Genomic DNA, 20,269 nt, shown 5'->3' on the forward strand with positions numbered 1-20,269 from the left:
TGTTCAGGGCACAGTGAGATGGTGAGAAGGTAAGCATATAAAACTGCATTTTTTCCCCCAGCCTCCAAAAAGAGGTCTTTGTTGGCATAATTTGTTGTGACCAATGGGGGTTCCCCACAGCCCACCTCCGGCTCTGGGTGGAATCTCATTCTGACCAGGCTGTTTCCTGGGAAGGTTGAAGGTACAGTTTCAAAGACTTTAAAATGTGCCTACCAGAGACTCTCAGATTGGATCAGAGTGCAAAAGCCAAATACATAGTGTCTATAAGACACATCTCCTCTCTGCAGCTCATAAAGAAGGGGCAGGGAAAATCCAAAATTGGTGATTTTGCTTAAAGGCAATTCAGAAAGTGACTGAGACAAGGATGCCTTATTAGTCCGCTTTCACACTACTGATAAAGACATACTCAGGACGGGGTAATTTATAAAGAAAAAGAGGTTTAATGGACTGACAGTTCCACGAGGCTGGGGAGGCCTCACAATCATGGTGGAAGGTGAAAGGCACATCTTACATGGCGGCAGACATGAGAGAATATGAGAGCCAAGCGAAAGGGGTCTCTCCTTACAAAACCATCAGCTCTTGTGAGACTTATTCACTACCACAAGAACAGTATGAGGGAAGTTGCCCCATGATTCAATTATCTCCCACCGGGTCCCTTCCACAGCATGTGGGAATTATGGGAGCTACAATTTAAGATGAGATTTGGGTGCGGACACAGCCAAACCATATCAATGCCTATCGGGTTCATATTACCCAATCCCTACACCCTTAACAAACAAACAACAACAACAAAACGAGAGACGTGGTTTGACTATAAGGTAACATAACAATTGGAAAAACATGGCCAGCATCTGAGAGTGGTCTCAGATTCAAATCTGGCTTCTGCAAATGGGGAAGAGTTTGAGGGTCTTCATGGGCTACATCAGAAATTAAAGTGCCCAGCATGGTGACTGGCTCAGTCACCATAATTATAAAATCAGCAACAATCTGGACAAAATCCAGGAGGCATATCATCATTCCCATCAAGCACTCTTGGGTAACAGACTTTAATCATCCTCCCCCACTACATACACACTCTCTCTCAGGCACACTGCTTCTCAGAGCTAATAATCTATGGCCAAATCGGTCTGAGTTTCTGTGCAACTTTCAAGGCGATATTGAAGTTCACAAAAGGCAGGCAAGGGGAAGGTGAGCAGAAGCCAAATCCAAAATGGCATGCAAGCGTGGTAGGCAATGAAATCACCGCAAGCAAGTCCAGAGATTACAGGGATGGGGCCCGTGGCATGAAAATTCCTGGAGGGGGAGTGCGGAGATTTGGCCTAGGCAGAGGCGCTGAGGTCAGGAGGGGTTTGGGTGGTTGGAAATAAGATGCGTGTACTGGGCGAAAGATGGTGGGAGTCCTGGGCTGGAGGGAGTACAAAACCAGTTTTTCTGAGATGATCCATCAAAAGTGGCCAGGGAGGCACCTTCTGAGCTCAGTCCCCAAGTGACATCCTCCCTATGCCCTTCCTGCTGAGCTTGTTGCGTGCCTCACGTGAGGCTCATGATAGCAGACCTCGCCCTTGGCTCTGTATACCTTTCGCATCTCCAGAAGCTGCCAGGCCAAGCTGTCATCCAAGCAATGCAACCTGGGCCAATAGTCAATTTTTTAGGCCTGTGCTTGTCCTATGACAGCCAAACCCAGAGAACCCAGTAATGGCAGGGGCAGCTGGCACAGAGACCACGGCCACATTTTCAGCTTGTCTGGAAATTTCTGGCTCCATAAGGCAGTCAGGTAGGAGTGCTGGTCTGAAGTTCATTAAGAGCCCATGATCTGGATCCTGTCCAGAAGCCTAAAGAGCAATAGCAGCAGGCATCAAGTGTCACATCACTGAAGCTGGCCGGGCTTGGCTGCTACAATGCCAGCTGGTGCTGGGTCACCAGGGGCCGTTCATCAAGGTAATGTCATCCACAGGGTAGTGGCACATAGAGAGAGATCTGCAGGTCCTCGCATTTACTGAGGGGGACAGACCTTGTCAGCTACCTGTGAAGCTGATCAGTTTCATTGGTGCTGATCACATGCCTCTTCTGGGCCTCTTTTTAAAGAATGATTCTAATATTCTTACTGCATCTCCAGACTGGCATGGCTCCCACTACCAGTGACAGGATGTCTCCATCCTCTTTAGCATGACACAAACTAGCTTCAACCTGCTACCCTGAGCTCCAGCCATGCTGACCTGTGCACATGTGGTTCCAACTGCTTTTACACCTCCCTGCCTTTGGACTTGCCATTTCCTGTTCTAGAACATCACACATCCACTTCATGAATACCTACTCTTTAAGAATCTACTCATGTGTGTGTATAAAACATCCTAAGGAATCTGCTAAAAAACTATCAAAACCAGTAAATGAGTTCAGCAAGGTTACAGGATACAATATCGACATACAAAAATGAACTGTATTTCTAAACAGTCACAATGAAAAATTCAAAATGAAATAAAGCAATCTCATTTACAATAGCATCAAAAATAATAAAATACTTGGGAGTAAATTTAACAAAAGAAATATAAACTTTATACCCTGAAAACTACAAAACATTGTTAAAAGAAATTAAAGAAGATCTAAATAAATGGGAAAACATCCCATGTTCATGGACTGGAAGACTTAAATGGTTAAGATGAGAATACTCCTCAAATTGATCTACAAATACAACACAATTTCTATCAGAATCCCAGCTGACTTCTTTGTAGAAATTGACATGCTGATTGATTTTAAAATTCCTGTGGAAGTGCAAGAGACCCAGATTAGCCAAAACAATTCTGAAAAGGAGAACGAAGTAAGAGGACTTATACTTCCTATTTTCAAAAGTTACTACAAAAGTCAAGGCAGTATGGTACTGGGATACGGAGAGACATATAGATCAATGAGATAAAACTGAGAGTCCAGAAATAAACTCATATATCTATGGTCAATTGGTTTGGACAAGGTCCCAAGACCATTCAATGGGGAAAGAATTGTCTTCAAAAAACAGTGCTGGAACAACTGAATAGCCACATGCAAAAGAATGAAGTTGGGGCCCCACCTCATAGCATTTACAAAAATAACTGAAAATGGATCAAAGATCTAAATGTAAAAGCTAAAACTGTAAAACCCTTAGAATAAAACATAGAGTAAGTCTTCATGGATTTGGCAGTGATTCCTTACCTTGGCTTTGGCAGTGATTTCTTAGACATTACACCAAAAGCACAAGAAATAAAAGGAACATATATGTAAATTAAACTTTATCAAAATAAAAAGAACTTCTGCACATCAAAAAAAATGTTTTGAAGATGCTTTATGAACCAGGGCAGCAGTGGTGAGGGTGATAAAAAAAGGGTGATGACCAAATATTTATCGTACTTATTCTACTGTTTTGTCATTGTTGATTTGCATGTCTGTTTCTTTTAAGCTGGTGATCCCTCTAGAGGGTAAGCATCTGTAGCTTATACAGTTCTGGATCCCCTGTGCTCAACATAGAATAGACATTGAATAAATGTGATTTGAACTGGAAAGAAAAAAGACACTGTCAAGAAAGGGAAAACATAACCCACAGAATGGGAGAAAATATTTGTAAATCATATATCTGCAATGGTCTAGAGTTCAGAATACGTAAAAATTGCTTATAACTTAACAATAAAAAGACAAGAAACCCAGGCCAGGCGTGGTGGCTCATGCCTGTAATCCTAGCACTTTGGGAGGCTGAGGTGGGCAGATCACCTGAGGTCAGGAGTTCAAGACCAGCCTGGCCAACATGGCGAAACCTTGTCTCTACTAAAGATACAAAAATTAGCCAGATATGGTAGCGTGTGCCTGTAGTCCCAGCTACTGGGGAGGCTGAGGCAGGAGAATCGCTTGAACCCGGGAGGTGGAGGTTGCAAGGAGCCGAGATCGTGCCACTGCACTCTAGCCTAGGTGACAGAGTAAGACTCTGTCTCAAAAAAAAAAAAAAAAAAAAAAAAAAGACAACCAACCCAATTAAAAATGGGCAAAAACTTAAATAGACACTTCCCCAAAGAAGATATACAAATGGTTTACAAGCACATAAAAAGGTGTGCTACATCACTCGTCATTAAGCAAACACAAAGTACCATGAGATACCACTTCATACCCATAAAGGTGGCTGGAATTTTTTTAAGGGGAAAATAAAAAGTGCCGCCAAAGATGTGGAGAAATTAGAATCCTCATACGTTGCTAGTGGAAATGTAAAATACCACAGCCACTATGAAAAACAATTTGGTGATTCCTCAAAAAGCTAAACATAGAATTAATATATGACTCAGCAACCCCCCTCCTAAGTATATACCCCCCAAAATTGAAAGACATTGAAACAGGTGTTCAAATAAAACTTTTACATGAATGTTCATAGCACTATTATTCATAATACTCAAAGGGTGGAAACAACCCAAATGTCTGTCAACTATAAAGGATGGATTAACAAAATATGGTATGCCCATACAATAGAATATTATTCAGCCATAAAAAGTAATGAAATACTGACACATGCTACAACATGGTGAGGCTTAAAAACATTAGCGGAGCACCGTGGCTCACGCATTTTGGGAGGCCAAAGCGGGTGGATCACGAGGTCAAGAGATGGAGACCATCCTGGCCAACATGGTGAAACCCCGTCTCTACTAAAAATACAAAAATTAGCTGGGCATTGTGGCTCATGCCTGTAGTTCCAGCCAGTTGGGAGGATGAGGCAGGAGAATCGCTTGAACCTGGGAGACGGAGGTTGCAGTGAGCTGAGATGGCACCACTGCACTCCAGCCTGGTGACAGAGCAAGGCTCCATCTCAAACAAAACAAAACAAAACAAACAAATAAAAAAACCATTAAGGCAAGTGAAAAAAGCCAGACCAAAAAAAAAAAAAACATATTATATGATTCTATTTACACAAATTATCCAAAATTGGCAATATAGAGATAGAAACTAGATAGTGGTTGTTTAAGGCTGGGAGGATAGGCAGTGGTTGCTAACGGATATGGACTTCTCTTTGTATTGATGAAAACGTTTTAAAGTTGACTGGGGTGATATTTGCACATATCTGTGAATATACTGAAATCTATTGACTTGTACATTTTAATGGGTGAATTGGATGATATGCAAATTATATATAAATAAAGCCTTTTAAAAAAGAATCTACTTCGATGACACTTGAAAGTGTCATGCAGGCAGCCTGGGGGTAGTTGCCAGGCATCAAAATATTACTCTTGACTGAAGACTTTATTATTATTATTTTATTATTTTTGGAGGCTGAGTCTCACTCTGTCACCCAGGCTGGAGCACAGTGGCACGATCCTGGCTGACTGAAACTTCTGCCTCAGCCTCCTGAGTAGCTGGGATTACAGGCGTGCACCACCATGACTGGCTAATTTTTGTATTTTTAGTAGAGATGGGGTTTCACCCTGTTGGCCAGGCTGGTCTCGAACTCCTGAGCTCAGGCAATCCCCCCACCTTGGCCTCCCAGAGTGCTAGGATTACAGGTGTGAGCCACTGTGCCCGGCCTTATTTCTAAATACACACATAAACTATCAGAGTCACTGATAAATCATTCTATTTAAGAAGAGAGAGAAGTCCGGGCACGGTGGCTCATGCCTGTAATCCCAGCACTTTGGAAGGCCAAGGCAGGATACTGAGGTCGGGAGTTCGGGAGCAGCCTGACCAACATGGAGAAACCCTGTCTCTACTAAAAATACAAAATTAGCTGGGAGTGGTGGCGCATGCCTGTAATCCCAGCTACTCAGGAGGCTGAGGCAAGAGAATCACTTGAACCCAGGAGGCGAAGGTTGCGGTGAGCCAAATCGTGCCATTGCACTTAGCCTGGACAACAAGAGCGAAACTCAGTCTCAAAAAAAAAAAAAAAAAAAAAAGACGAGAGAGAGATCAGGCAGGAAGGGAAGGAGGAAGGAAGGAAACGAGGAGGGCAGACAGGATATGGCCAAAGAATGGGCTTAGACTCGTGCTCCAGCAGAAGCTGCCAGAAAGCCAGGAGTTCTCCAGGTGGATTTGAACCCTACAATGGCTGAGGGGCAGCCTGGAATGATCCCTGGTGGTGATACCCTAACACAGCTACAATTGCAAATCTCAATGGGCTGTACCCCCATCCCTAGACGTTTTAAGGAAAGGAGCTACTTAAATCTCATAACTAATCTATGATTATAAACTAACTCTTTCAAATCATAGATTATAAACTGTGTTCTTTCAAATATCTCTTCCAAACCCCCTCATGGTAGAGAAAATCAACATCCAGTCCCAAGATCTTGAGGTGTAACTGAAGCAGCCATGTTTGGGCATGAAACGTATTTGAACTTTCTTGCTTTGCCTTTAAATTCATGCACTCTTGCTAATGTTCTATTCTTGATGTAGTAGCAAGGGCACGTTCACTTTGTAAAAGTTCATCCATAACAGGCATTTGTACACCAATGTTCACAGCAGCATTATTCCCAGTCACCAAAAGGTGGAAACAACCTACATGTCCACCAGTGGAGTAGGAGATAAACACATGTGGTCTATCCATACAGTGGGATATTATTCAGGCTCAACAAGGAAGGAAATTCTGACACAGGTTACAACGTGAAAAAACCTGGAAGCCATGCTAAGTAAAATGAGCCAGACACGAAAAGACAAATATAATATATTCCACTTATATGAAGTACCTAGTTCAGTCACAGTCACAGAGACAGAAAGTAGAATGGGGGCTGCCAGGGATTGGCTGGAGGGGGAGAGGGGAGTTAGTGTTCAATGGGTACAGAGTTTCTGTTTTGGAAGATGCAAAAGTACCAGAGATGGCTGATGGTGATGGTAGCACAGCAGTGTCAACATACTTAACGCCACTGCACTGTACACTTGAAAATAGTTAAGATGGTGAGTTTTATGTTATGTATATTTTACCACAATAAACACAAAAGCAACCCAAAAAGCCTATATGGGTATATACTTACGATCATGTGATTTTACCTAGAGATGCTATTCTTGGGGGTGGGTGAAAGCATGTTTAGAAATATGCTTTTCCGGCCAGGCACGGTGGCTCACACCTGTAATCCCAGCACTTTGGGAGGCTGAGGCGGGCAGATCACGAGGTCAGGAGATCGAGACCATGCTGGCTAACACAGTGGAACCCTGTCTCTACTAAAAATACAAAAAATTAGCCGGGTATGGTGGCAGGTGCCTGTGGTCCCAGCTACTCAGGAGGCTGAGGCAGGAGAATGGCGTGAACCCGGGAGGCAGAGCTTGCAGTGAGCCGAGATTGCGCCACAGCACTCCAGCCCAGGCAACAGAGCGAGACTCCATCTCAAAATAAATAAATAAATAAATAAAAGAAATATGCTTTTTCCTGGGCATAGTGGTGCATGACTGTAATCCCAACTACTCGGGAGGCTGAGGCAGGAGAATCTCTTGAACCCAGAAGATGAGCCGAGATTGCGCCACCACACTCCAGCCTGGGTGACAGAGTGAGACTCTGTCTCAAAAAAAAAAAAAAGCCAAAAAAAAAAAAAGAAACATGCTTTTCTCAATTTGTAATTGTTTTAGAAAGATATTTAGAAAAGTATCTTTCTCACTACATCTTCGAGTCATGCAGGCCCTCTGAAGAGCTATACTGTGTTTACCTTGGTACCCCAGTGGTATATCAGGACAAGGCTGGGGGCACAAGAAGTCCATGGATCCAAGTTCCAGAAAGATATTATAAAGAAACTGCAAATTAAGTTGTTCACAAGTCATCACCATAAGTTATCTTGTCATAAGTGTATGTTTTGTAGGCAAGTGGCATCATTTCTGCAGAAGATACCCTCGGCACTTTGTTGGCAACACATCAAGGAGGATACGTCTGTTGCCACAGGACATCCAGAGGGCCAGCTGTGTCTGCTTGTCTGACAAGGATTGTAGGAATGAAAAAACTAAAAAGAAAACATCGCTTTTTGCTTAGAAGACTATAATTAAATATAATACTTAAGGTATCCCAAGTGAAGGGATCAAAAGCCCTGGACAAGAAGAACCTACTGTGTTCCTAACCACAACCTCGGCATCTGCTGAGTTAGTTCTCGTTCTCATCTGCCACACGCACTACTTGCCTGGTGATATTGTTTCTGCCACAGGAAATGCAAAAGATTTGTTAAAACTCTGGACAGAAGTCTGAACTAAACAGTCCCCGTCATCCTTTATCATCCATCATCAACCAAGTGGCTATTCTTTCTTAGTTTGTTTTTGAGACAGGGTCTCACTCTGTCGCCCAGGCTGGAGTGCACTACAGCCTAGACCTCCTGGGCTCAAGCAATCTTCCTGCCTCAGCCTCCCAAGTAGCTGGGACTATACCACGCCTGGCTAATTTTTTTTCTTTTTTTGTAGAGACGGGGTCTCGCTATGTTGCCAGCTATTCTGAAAAGGTGCCTAGAGACGTCCGTGACGCAGGTCACGGAAGAAGGGCTGCCAATACGCTTGGCCAAGAGGTGTTCCCTGCTGAGCAAGCGCCGTGTTGGACAGCACAGGTGAGAGATTTCTGATGTCTTGCTTCAACTTACACAGGACTGAAGACTTAAGACACTCAGCTGTGTGTTGCTCTGGCTGCATCTCTGTGAATGTCTGGTTGGCCCTTCCTTTTCTAGGCTGCAACAGCTATTCCTGCCTTGTCTGTGGGCCTAGAGCAGAGTGGCCTTGGGCCACTTCATCTGAGGCCTCATGGACCACCCTGGGTGTGATTGCCATGCAGACTGACCACAAAAGCCTTTCTCCAGGGGGAAATGGACGATGACCGTAACAAGCTGCTCTTTTAAAGCCAGGCAGCCCCTGGGAATGGGAAATCATATCTCCTGCTGTGGTTTGAATATGTGTCCCTCCAAAAAATTCATGTTGAAATTTAATCCCCAATGTGGCAGTTTTGAGAGGCGGGGCCTTTAAGAGGTGGTTGAGTCAGGAGTACTCTGCCCTCATAAACTGATGAATACATTCATCAATTAATAGATGAATCCGTTATCATGGGAAGGGAATTGGTGGCTTTACAAGAGGAAAAGAGACTTGAGCTAGCATGTTACCATGCTCGGCCCCCTCACGATGGTCCTGCATCACCTTGGGATACTGCCAAGTCCCCACCAGCAAGAAGGCCCTCACCAGATACAGCTCTTGGACTTTGGACTTCTCAGCCTCCATAACTGTAAGAACTAAATTCCTTTTGTTTAATAAACTACCGAGTTTCAGGTATTCTGTTATAAGCAACAGAAAATGGACTAAAACACCTCCTAAGGCTCCCCAAACTTTAAAATGAAGGAAGCAGTCATGCTTGTGCAACTGCAGCTGCTAGTGTGGAATCACCTAGAAATTCTTCCTCCACGGAGACAGCCTGTTAGCTAAGGAAAAAGAACCTATGGCCGTCAGAAGGCAGGGTGGTTTAAGGTTAATGTCTTGCCACTTTGGAGTTCCTCCCGTTGAATGGAATCAGGTTGACCAGCTTCTCTGCCTCTAACTGGCTATTTTATGGAAGGTCTGCTCATTCCCTGTTTCAAAGCAACAAGCATAACAGCAGAACATCTAGGAGTCCTGCGACAAGGGATTCCTTTTTCCCACATGATCTGCCAAGAAAGGAGAATTCCAATTTACAAGTCTCATTAACAAGGTGGAGAAATTTCTTCATCACTCCATTTCACTTAAACTTAAGTAATGAAAATGCTAAAAGCAGAAGGCTCTGGTGTTGTATTAGTCTGTTCTCATGCTGCTAATAAAGACATACCCGAGACTGGGTACTTTGTAAAGGAAGGAGGTTTAATGGACTCACAATGCCACATGGCTGGGGAGGCCTCACAATCATGGCAGAAGACAAAGGAAGAGCAAAGGCATGTCTTACATGGTGGCAGGCAACAGAGCATGTACAGGGGGACTCCCATTTATAAACCATCATATCTCACGAGATTTACTTTTCAGGGGAAAGATCTACCCCTGTGATTCAATTACCTTTCATTAGGTCTTTCCTACAACACATGGGAATTATTACAGCTACAATTCACGATGAGATTTGGGTGGGGACACAGCCAAGCCATATTACGTGTTACATATCTTCATTGGTCAAATGCAGAATAAAGTCATGCATAAACTAAGGACTTCAATGGGAAGCCTATATACCCCTACTTCTCTGTCATAGGATTTGAGGGCTTCAGCATGAAGGTACCAGCTGTCAGAGTACTCAGGTGATGCTCAAAGAGGGGAGATTGTCCTCTATTAGATTTCTTTCTGGGGCCTTTGTTTCTTCCAGGAATCCCAGCAACAGTCATTTCATTCATCCTATTTTTATACCTTGGAGTCAAATAATGAGGAAGTATACTGCTCTCTAGTTCAGAGAGGGCAGCTCTGAGCCCTTACAGTTTTGCAATGAGCTAGGAAACAAACCCTGGCTTCCTGATTTTGCAGTTCATTTATCTCAAGCACCAAATGTCCAATTACTAATATTTACACAGGGATTTCTGACAGCAGGTGTATAGGAAGTGATAAGCTCAGGATGAAGCCTGAGCCAAGAATTCTTCAGAGAGCAGCTGAGAGTCCATGAGTAACATGGAGAACCAGAACCACCAAAGCCCAGCCATGAGGAGAGGGGGTTAGACCCTGGCTCCCTGGGTCACCAGCTGTGCCCTCTGGACAGCTTATCTGTTTATCCATTTCCTCAGCTGAGAAATGAATTTGAAAATTTCCACCTAACTCTTTAGTGGGACCTTGTAAGAATCAAATGACGTAGTGGACAGAAAAGTGGTTTGAAAGAAAACATACAATAGGAATGTAACAAGTTACACAAATCAACAGAATTCAGATCAACTATAAAAAAAGACATTTTGGGGAAAATTGGGAAATGCTTAAATACAGACTGCTATTTGGCATTAGATGATACCAAATATTTTGTTTTTAGTTTTCTTAGGTCTAAAGATGGCATCATAGTTATTTAATATCTTTAGAAATCACACTGAAATATGTAGCAATGAAATGACATGATGCATGGGATTTGCTTTAAACTACTTCAATGACAGAAAGAGAAAGGGACAGATGACATACATGTGGCAAAATAACTGTTGAAATTCAGTGAGAAGCTTATGAGGCATCATTATACCCTTCTCTGTACTTTTTTGCATACTTGAAATTTTTTTACAATAAAAAAATAAACAATGTAGTGTTTTCTGGGACTCAACACCTTCACTGATGGTCATGTCCAGACCACAGAAAATCTGTTTCCTTCATAAAGCCCTTCCACACTGGCCATCTAGAGGTCAAAGGACAAGGACTTGGGAAGAGGCCAGGAGAGGCCAGGCAAGGAGCCCAGTTGGAAAGAAAATAAATGGAAGCATCTTTGCAGAATCTCCTATCTGCGATACTTAAAATGTCAGCCAATGTGTGATGTTAAGTACGTTTTGTTTTCAGACCCGCGTTTCATACTCAAGTTTGCCACTCAATGCCTAAGTGACCTTAGACTAAGTCACTTTCTAACACAAAGTTACAGGGAAGCAAATGCACATGCATGCACAAACACACATATACATACACACACGTGCACACATGCATGCACACATGCACACACATACACACAAGTGCACACACGTACACATACACATGCAAACATGCACACAAACACAAATACACATACACACATACAGGTGTGCACACATGCACATAGGAATACATACGCACACACACGTACACACACGCACACACTGCGTGCACACACACACCTGTGTGCGCATATAAACACACACCGGTGCATACACAAACACACGCATGAGGACACACACGCATGCACACATACACGTGCACGCATGCATACACAAACGTGCGCGCGCACACACACAGATTAGTGAGACTCAATTTCCTTAGGGAGAACCTTGGTAGCCACCGGGACCCATGGGGAGCACGCATTTTGTCATGGGTCTGGTGGCCACTCCAGGGCAGATACTAGGGACCAGGAAGAGGAACGGGACAAAGGTGAGAAGGTTAAAAATTTAGTCAAGTTAGGATCCAGTGAGTCAGTCACTTATCTGGGAACTGACCAGGGAAATGAACTCTTCCTCTTCCACCCTAAACCCCACCCCTGACCATTAAGTACATGATACAGCATCAATAACGAATTCATTCCACCAAAGATGACAAATGTTGTTTTGGGGTTCCAGGATGGACAGGCTAGCGGTGGTGTAGGGGAGGGACCTGGAGTAAGAGGCAGGGGTTTCAGTCCCCACATTGACTAACCCATTGGCCGTGAGCCTCAGCGTTTTTCTTCCTCTGGGAGAAAAAAAAAAGTATTGTTTTTGAGATCTCTGCAGTTTCAAGATCTTAGGGACGAAACTAATTTGGAGCATGTTTCTGTCATACACATCTCTGCCCTCATCAGGACTTGGGGTTTCCTAACCACATTGAGTAGTTCAGCCCCCTCCCTCGCCGTGTTCTGCGGTGTTCTCTTCCTCACACCCTCGCCCCGCCCCGCACTCCGGCTGTTTTTTGATGGTATTAGCCCGGGCACGGAGAGGAGGGAACTTCGCTTGTTCTCCCAATCATCTCTATTCCAGCGCTGATTCCTGGGACACCTCGAGCAGGCAGGGACACCTCGAGCAGGCAGGGACACCTCAAGCAGGCAGCCACACCCAGAGGGCTTCGAGATTTGGGCTGGTGAGAACGGGCGCGGTGGGCAAAGCGCCTGCGTAAAAGTTGTAGGCACTTGGGACCGCGGGACCAACGGCTCAAGATTGGGATCAGCTATAGCCGTGGGTTCGCTCGTGCCCGTTCTTTCCAACTCCAGGGCTTCTCGGTGATGACGGCGGGAGAGGGTCCCTGGTCCCTGGAGAGGCAGGGCGACTTGGGAGTGCATACCTGGCGTGTCGACCGCGCCTCTGCCCCCGCAGGACTCACGGCGCTCCCGCGCTCCCAACAGCCTTTGGAGCAGGCTGGGGGTTGAACCGGGTTCAGGCAGTGGACGCAACAGCTCCCGGGCGCAGCCCCCGGGGTCCCCGCCCCCACTCCGTCCCAGCCCAGCACCCTCCACATCCCCAAAACCACAGCCCCGAGGGCACTCTGTCTCCCGACCCGTCTCCCGCGTGCCCCACTCCTCAAAGCCAGAACTCCGGAGACGCTGTCCTTGGAGCCACGCTACACTCTCCAAGACGCCCAGCGCGCACCGAGACTCGACTGGCTGTCCCGCCTGATTACGGGCGCTCGGGACGATCAACTGACCCAGCGCCTGGCTCCCCGGGCGCGCCAGCCGCCGCGCTGCGCCGCGCCCGGCCCAGACGAGGTGGGGTTGGGCGGGGCCGCCCGGGGCGGCAGGAGGACCCGTTAGCCTGCACGTCCTCACATCGCTCCCCGCTAGAAGTCTTTGGGAACCCCCAGGCACTGTCGAGAGGCAGCCCCGCGCAGGACGAAGCCTGGAGACCCCACAGGGACGCTCCCGCTTTCTCGCGAACCGCTTCGGGGAGGGGATGGCGCGGGAAGCGTTCTTACTTGGTTTCAGGGATCCTCAGTGGCCGGGCTGGGACCGCGCTCTCCACGGTGGTCTCCCTCCGCTTCCGCCGCCGCTGAGCCCCTTTCTCGAGCAGAGGGGGCGGCTGAGGTCTCCGATGGCTGGAGAAAGCAAGCACCAAGTGTAGGTAGCCGCGCGCTGGAGTCGCGCGCTTACTCTTTTCCCCCTTACTTTTAACCAGAGGAGGATGGCAAACCCCTCCCCGGACCCACCCCTTTCCCCGAAGGCGGCCGCCGCAGCAGGCCCGGCCTCCGGCCTCTTTTGTTGTAATTCGAGAGCGGCCACTCCCAGGGCCAGAGGGAGCTCCGCGGGGGAGGCCAAGGCCTGCGGGGCAGCCCTTCCCAGGCTCCTCGCGCCCGGGTTTCCGGAGCCTGAGATGCCGGGAAGGGGGCCTTTCCTCGGGAGATTCCTCTACCCCTTCCTCCCCGCAGCGGTCCCAGAATTTAACCCTTCGATGTCCTTATCCACCAGCCTTAGGGCCCGTGCCTTGTCCACCTCCTATCCCGAAAACCCTGGCCCTCCCTGGCACATAGTACACGCTCATTTAAAGCTGCCGAATGAAAGTGTTCAGAAACTTGCACCCATCTCGCCTGGGTTTCACCTCCCTTTTCCTATAGGGGGAAAACCGATCCTGAACCAGTAAACAAACAGCCCCCTTTCGGCCAGCAGATCACATCTATGGCCCTGGCCAAGCCTCTCCTCCGAGGACTAGTTTTCTTCTTTGTAAATTCAACGCTTTGGATTCCGTGACCTCTGGGGTCCTTCCTGGAATGGCAGGGCTGGGATTTACAAGCCCTGTGCTTGGGGACTGAACAGGACACAGCTAACGCGTGGCCATTGTGCAGAAGGACTTCCTGTGCCTGGCTCTGAGGCTCCGGGTGGGGGATGGGCATGCTGGGAGAGCCCTCTGCACACAGAGGGCTCCTTAAGCAAGAGCAGGGCTTTGCCAGTCCCAAGGAGGCAGCTAGCTGCAAAACAAGGGACTCCTGTGCAGAAGTAGACTCACCTGAAAGGCGGCTCCTTCCTCAGTCCTCTTTTACTTCACCCCCTGACGAGACAAACCCCTCCCAAATCTCACCTCCACCCCAGGCTTCCCTCCTAAGCCATGGATATTTAAATCCATTAGCCTCCGAAAGACTTTCACCTGGACATTCCCATGGCCATAGCTACCCTGGCAAGCCCCAAACTTGGCACTGCAACTCACAGTCCACCTTGACCCCTGTGAGCTCTCACAGGCAGATATGGGGTCTTCTCCGTTGCCTCCTCCTTACCCTCCCCACTGATCAGTCCCTGGCTCTGGTGGGCAGTAGAGGGAAAGGCTCAGAGGAAGGCGGTGTAGTTATTAAAGGCAGGGGGAGGGATCTTTGTGGTGGTGGAACTATTCAGTATCTTGAGATACAGAAAACCACACAGGTGATACAATCGTATAGAACTTAATACACCCAATAAAATTTCAATTAAAAATTTAAAAAAATCCTCCGTGGCCCCAGGGTCCTCAAAATGTAATCTGAATCCCAGCCGGGGGCGGTGGCTCACGCCTGTAATCCCAGCACTTTGGGAGGCCGAAGCTGGCGGATCACGAGGTCAGGAGATCGAGACCATCCTGGCTAACACGGTGAAACCCTATCTCTACTAAAAATACAAAAAATTAGCCAGGCGTGGTGGCAGGCACCTGTAGTCCCAGCTACTCGGGAGGCTGAGGCAGGAGAATGGGGTGAACCCGGGAGGCGGAGCTTGCAGTGAGCCAAGATCCCGCCACTGCACTCCAGTCTGGGGGACAGCGACACTCCGTCTCAAAAAAAAAAAAAAAAGTGTAATCTGAATCCCTTGATTAACCTGACAGGGCCTCTGGGGCATTTCCAGCCTGCCCAACTCCCAACCACGTCTCACCTCTCCCCCTGGGCCTTACTTTCTGTGCTCCTATAAGCCTTCTATTTCACACCCCAGGACCTTTGAACGTGACATTCCCTTGCCTTCTCTGCACAGTAATGCCTGGTTATTGAGCTTTCACTCAGCTGTCACACCCTACACAGTGCCTGGACGTACCAGATGCTCAATAAATGCTGGTGAAACTGAGCTCTCCCCTTTCCCCATCTCCCATCCTTCCACTTCTAGTCCTACCCCCTCCTGCTAAAGCGTTCACCAATAAGGTAGAAAGTGAAAGGAGACCAACTTTGTAAATAATCTTTTGTCTGTTATAAAGAAAAGCAAACTTCTTGTGAAATATTCAGAAAATATGTAAAAATATAAGGAAGAAATTGTCACTCTGGTGTCTTATCACCCATAAACACCTACTGTTTGGAGTATTTCCTTCAGAATATTTGTTCAACCAAATTGTAGTTACGGTTTTTGTATCCTGATTTTTTTTTTTTTTTTTTTGAGACAGACTCTAGCTCTGACTCCCAAGCTGGAGTTCAGTGGCGCAATTTTGGCTCACTGCAACCTCCCCCTCCTAGGTTCAGGCGATTCTCATGTCTGTCTCAGCCCCCCAAGTAGCTGGGATTACAGGCATGTGCCACCACGCGTGGCTAATTTTTGTATTTTTAGTAGAGACAGGGTTTCACCGTGCTGGCCGGGCTGGCCTCGAACTCCTGGTTTCAAGTGATCCACCCACCTCTGCCTCCCAAAATGCTGGGATTACAGACGTGAGCCACTTCACCTGGCCTCTGATTTTTTTTTACTATATCATTTTGTGTTAATTTTTCAATATAATTTTTAATGGTTTTAGACAGTTCTGGTCTGAAATTACTGTGCAATGGAGTCATTTCTCCATTATTGGATATTCAGTTGTTTACAGCTTTTTGCTAGTGTAAATTATGCCATGACAATTATCCCTGTGAAAGTAATATTTATTGATTGGGTACAGTGTGGTTCCTGCTAATTGTTACAGATGAAAAAGCCCTGGCTCAGAGAAGTGATTTTCCCAGTGTCACAGAGCCGGTGAATGGCCGAGCTGGGAGAACCAAAAGGAGCTTGACTCGTCCAGCAAGTATTAGTGGCCCACACTGGAGGCCTCAGTGAGTCCATCTCTGCCTCGCCATGTCCTCACTTCCAAGAGAAAATGAATAGAGTATGTGAAGTTTGCACTGTGTTTTATTGATGCCCTTTTGTTGAACCGAAATAAAGACTTAGGCAACTACTTCAGGACAGCAGTAGACCCTTGTCCCAGATGAAACAAAATGATGGTGGGATGCCTTATGTCTGTAAGTCTGGATACACCTCCCACCCTGCCACCTCCACCGCTCAGGTCCTGCACTGCTGCAGAGGCAGAGTCGTACAATGGGTTCAGGGCATGCTTGTGCAGTCAGGGGGCCTGGGTTCAAATCTTGGCTCCACCATTAACTGATGTGAACTCCCTTTTCCTTCACATGCTTCATCTGTAAGAAGCGCCTCACTCAAAATGCTCCTAAGAGGTTGGATGGGGTGGCTCATGCTTGTAATCTCAGCACTGTGGGAGGCCAAGGCGGGTGAGTTGCTTGAGTCCAGGAGTTTGAGACCAGCCTGGGCAACATGGCAAAACCCTGTCTCTACAAAAAAATATAAAAATTAGCCAGGCATGGTGGTGCGGGCTTGTAGTCCTAGCTACTTGGGGGGGCTGAGGCAGGAGGATCACTTGAGCCCAGGAAGTGAAGGCTGCATTTGAACTGAGATCACACCACTGCACTCCAGCCCTGGTGACAAAGCGATAACTGTAAAAACAAAACAAAACAAAAAAAGCTCCAAAGGAGTAAAAGGACTGAATGGGCTCAGAACAGTCCCTGGTGTTGTACAATAAATGTTGCGTTGTGAGGAGGGCATCTTTGAGGAGGGCACAGTGACTTCTTGTCCCTCAGGGCTACAGACCCCACACGGGGAGAGGGAAGGCAACATCTGTCCACCCCATCCCCAGGGGTCATGTGAATTACTGCATTAGGATCCATTCCCAGAATGTGATTACCGAGTCAAAGGCTAGAGGCTATTCTTTCTTTTTTTTCCCTTGGCTTTTGCACTCTCTCAGTCTCTTGCCAAATCACTCTCCTACCAGTCTGGACTGACTTAGATTGAAAGAAGCACAGCATGTCCCAGTAGGCATAGCCTGAGGCTCCAGGGAGCTACAGCCAATGCTGTAGCTGGTCTGTACCTTCATGGTGCTTATATGCCAGAGTAGGAGACTGACAAGACACAAAGACACAGAAATGAGGAAATGTGGGAGTCGGGTGGTGACAGAGTGCTACAGAGAAAACTAAAGCTGGTGAGGACAGAAGGTGAAGGAGGCTCAGGTGCTAGTCCAGTAGGGGTGGCCAGGGAAGGCCCGTCTGATGAAATGGGAAAGTAGGAATAATTTTAGTAGGTATTAGTAATGATTACTTAGATGAATAAAAATGCAGAAAAGAGTAGTTAAATTTATAGAACTGCAGAAGAGGCTCCATATGGTCTATTTGTTAAATTAAGTGGGGAACCAATCAACCAACCAAACAGACAAACATTGATCCAGCCATCTGGGAAAGTGATTTGGAAATATAGTCACGTGCCGCATAATGACATTTCAGTCAATGACGGTCCAGGTATATGTCGGTGGTCCTGTATCACTTGGTGGTCTCATAGTGTTATAATAGAGCTGAAAAATTTCTCTCTCCTATTGATGCCATAGCTGTTGTGACATTGTCATGCAATAAATTATTCATGTGTTTGTAGTGATGCTGGTGTAAACGACCTACAAGCTGCAAGTCATATGACAGTCTAGCACATGTCACTATGTATAGTACATAATAATTGATAATGATAATAAATCACTATGGTACTGGCTTATGTATTTACTATACTATACTTTTAATTGTTATTTTAGGGTGTACTTTTAGTTATTAAAAAAAAAAAGCTGTCCGGGTGCAGTGGCTCATGCCTGTTATCCCATCACTTTGGGAGGCCAAGGCGGGCGGATGACCTGTGGTCGGGAGTTCGAGACCAGCCTGGCCAACATGGTGAAACCCTGTCTCTACTAAAAAATATAAAAATTAGCCCAGGCATGGTGGCGGGCGCCTGTAATCCCAGTTACGCCGGAGGCTGAGGTAGGAGAATCACTTGAACCCGGGAGGTGAAGGTTGTAGTGACACGAGATCGTGCAACTGCACTCCAGCCTGGGTGACAGAGTGAGACTCCATCTCAAAAAAAAAAAAAAAGCCTAACTGTAAAACATCCTCAGTCAGGTCCTTCAGGAAGTATCCAGAAGAAGGCATTGTTATCCTAGGAGATGACATCTCCGTGTCTGTTAACACCCCTGAAGACCTTCCAGTGGACCAAGACGTGGAGGTGGAGGACTGACATGGATGATCCTTACCCTGTGTGGGCCTAGGCTAATGTGCGTGTTTGTGTCTTAGTTTTTAACAAAAAAGTTTACAGCACAGACAAAAATAAATAATTTTTAAAATAGAAAAAAAACTTACAGAATACTAAAGAAATTTAAAAATTTGGTACAGCTGTACAAAGTGTGTTTTAAGCTAAGTGTTATTAGAGGAGTCAAAAAATGTTTTAAAAACTAAAAAGTTTATAAAGTAAAAGAGTTACAGTAACCTCAGGCTAATTTATTATTGAAAGAAGAAATATTAGGTATAAATTGAGTGTAGCCTAAGTGTGCAGTGTTTATAAAGCCCACAGCAGTGTACAGTGCACATTCACTCACCACGCACTCCCTGACTCAGCCAAAGCAACTTCCAGTCCTGCAAGCTCCCTTCATGGTAAATGCCTTCCCTAAACCGGTCTATCTTTTTTGTTTGTTTGTTTTTTGTTTTTGAGATGGAGTCTGGCTCTGTTGCCCAGGCTGCAGTGACACGATATTGGCTCACTGCAAGCTCCGCCTCCCGGGTTCACCCCATTCTCCTGTCTCAGCCTCCGGAGTAGGTGGGACTACAGGCGCCCACCACCACGTCTGGCTAATTTTTAGTATTTTTAGTAGATATGAGGTTTCACCGTGTTAGCCAGGATGGTCTCGATCTCCTGACTTCGTGATCTGCCCACCTCGGCCTCCCAAAATGCTGGGATTACAGGCGTGAGCCACTGTGCCTGGCCTTATCATTTTTTTAATTGTCTCTTTTCTATGTTTAGATATGTTTAGATACCCAAATACTTACTACTGTGTTACAAATGCCTGCAGTATTCAGAACAGTCATATGCTATACAAATCTGTAGCGTAGGAGCAACAGGCTAGCCCATATACCCTAGGAGTGTGGTAAGCTATATCACCTAGGGTTGCGTAAGTACACTCTGTGATGTTTGCACAATGACAAAATCGCCTAATGACGAATTTTTCAGAATGTAGTTCCTCGTGTCATTAAGCAATTAACGTTGGTATATGTCAAGGGGTGGGTGTTCGATCTGGCCTTGGGAAGGGGATGGTCACATAGATCACATATTCCAGTGTTCCTGTGTTGGCCAGATATCTATCAGGTTCTATGATGTGGCTTCCGTGTTTCTCACCATTCCAAATCTGAGCATTCTATCACAACTACTTTTGATGAGTGTGGAGTTTCATCAGAGGAGAGAATGGGGAGGAGGAGGAGAACTCCCGCCTTCTCCGAGGAAGCAGCGCCCCTTAGTGGTCTGTCTCTCACACGGCAATGTGCGCTTGCTCTCTTCAGGGCCAAGCTATACCAATGGGGTTAAAACCCTAAAATTCTAGAGATTTAAAGGGTTAAGATCTAAAGAGCCGCCAGGTAACTTGAGAAATTGTGCTCCAAGCATCTTGTTTGCAGACATGGAACCAGAGGCCCACAGAGCTGTCAACCCGAGCACCTTCCCTAGGAG

The 20,269-nt window shown here is 46.3% G+C and overlaps 1 protein-coding gene across 1 annotated transcript in view; it reads right to left on the reverse strand.

The window, feature by feature from the left end:
- Window positions 1-13,661, reverse strand: part of LOXL2 (lysyl oxidase like 2) — a 103,680-nt gene extending 90,019 nt beyond the window's left edge. Inside the window, exon 1 of the mRNA XM_055295683.2 lies at window positions 13,474-13,661. The gene's annotated coding sequence lies outside the window, so the exon portion shown is untranslated. The remainder of the gene's footprint in view (window positions 1-13,473) is intronic.
- Window positions 13,662-20,269: the final 6,608 nt, after the last annotated feature.

Source organism: Symphalangus syndactylus, chromosome 10, assembly GCF_028878055.3.
Source record: "Symphalangus syndactylus isolate Jambi chromosome 10, NHGRI_mSymSyn1-v2.1_pri, whole genome shotgun sequence".
In the NCBI taxonomy this organism is placed as follows: Eukaryota; Metazoa; Chordata; class Mammalia; order Primates; family Hylobatidae; genus Symphalangus; species Symphalangus syndactylus.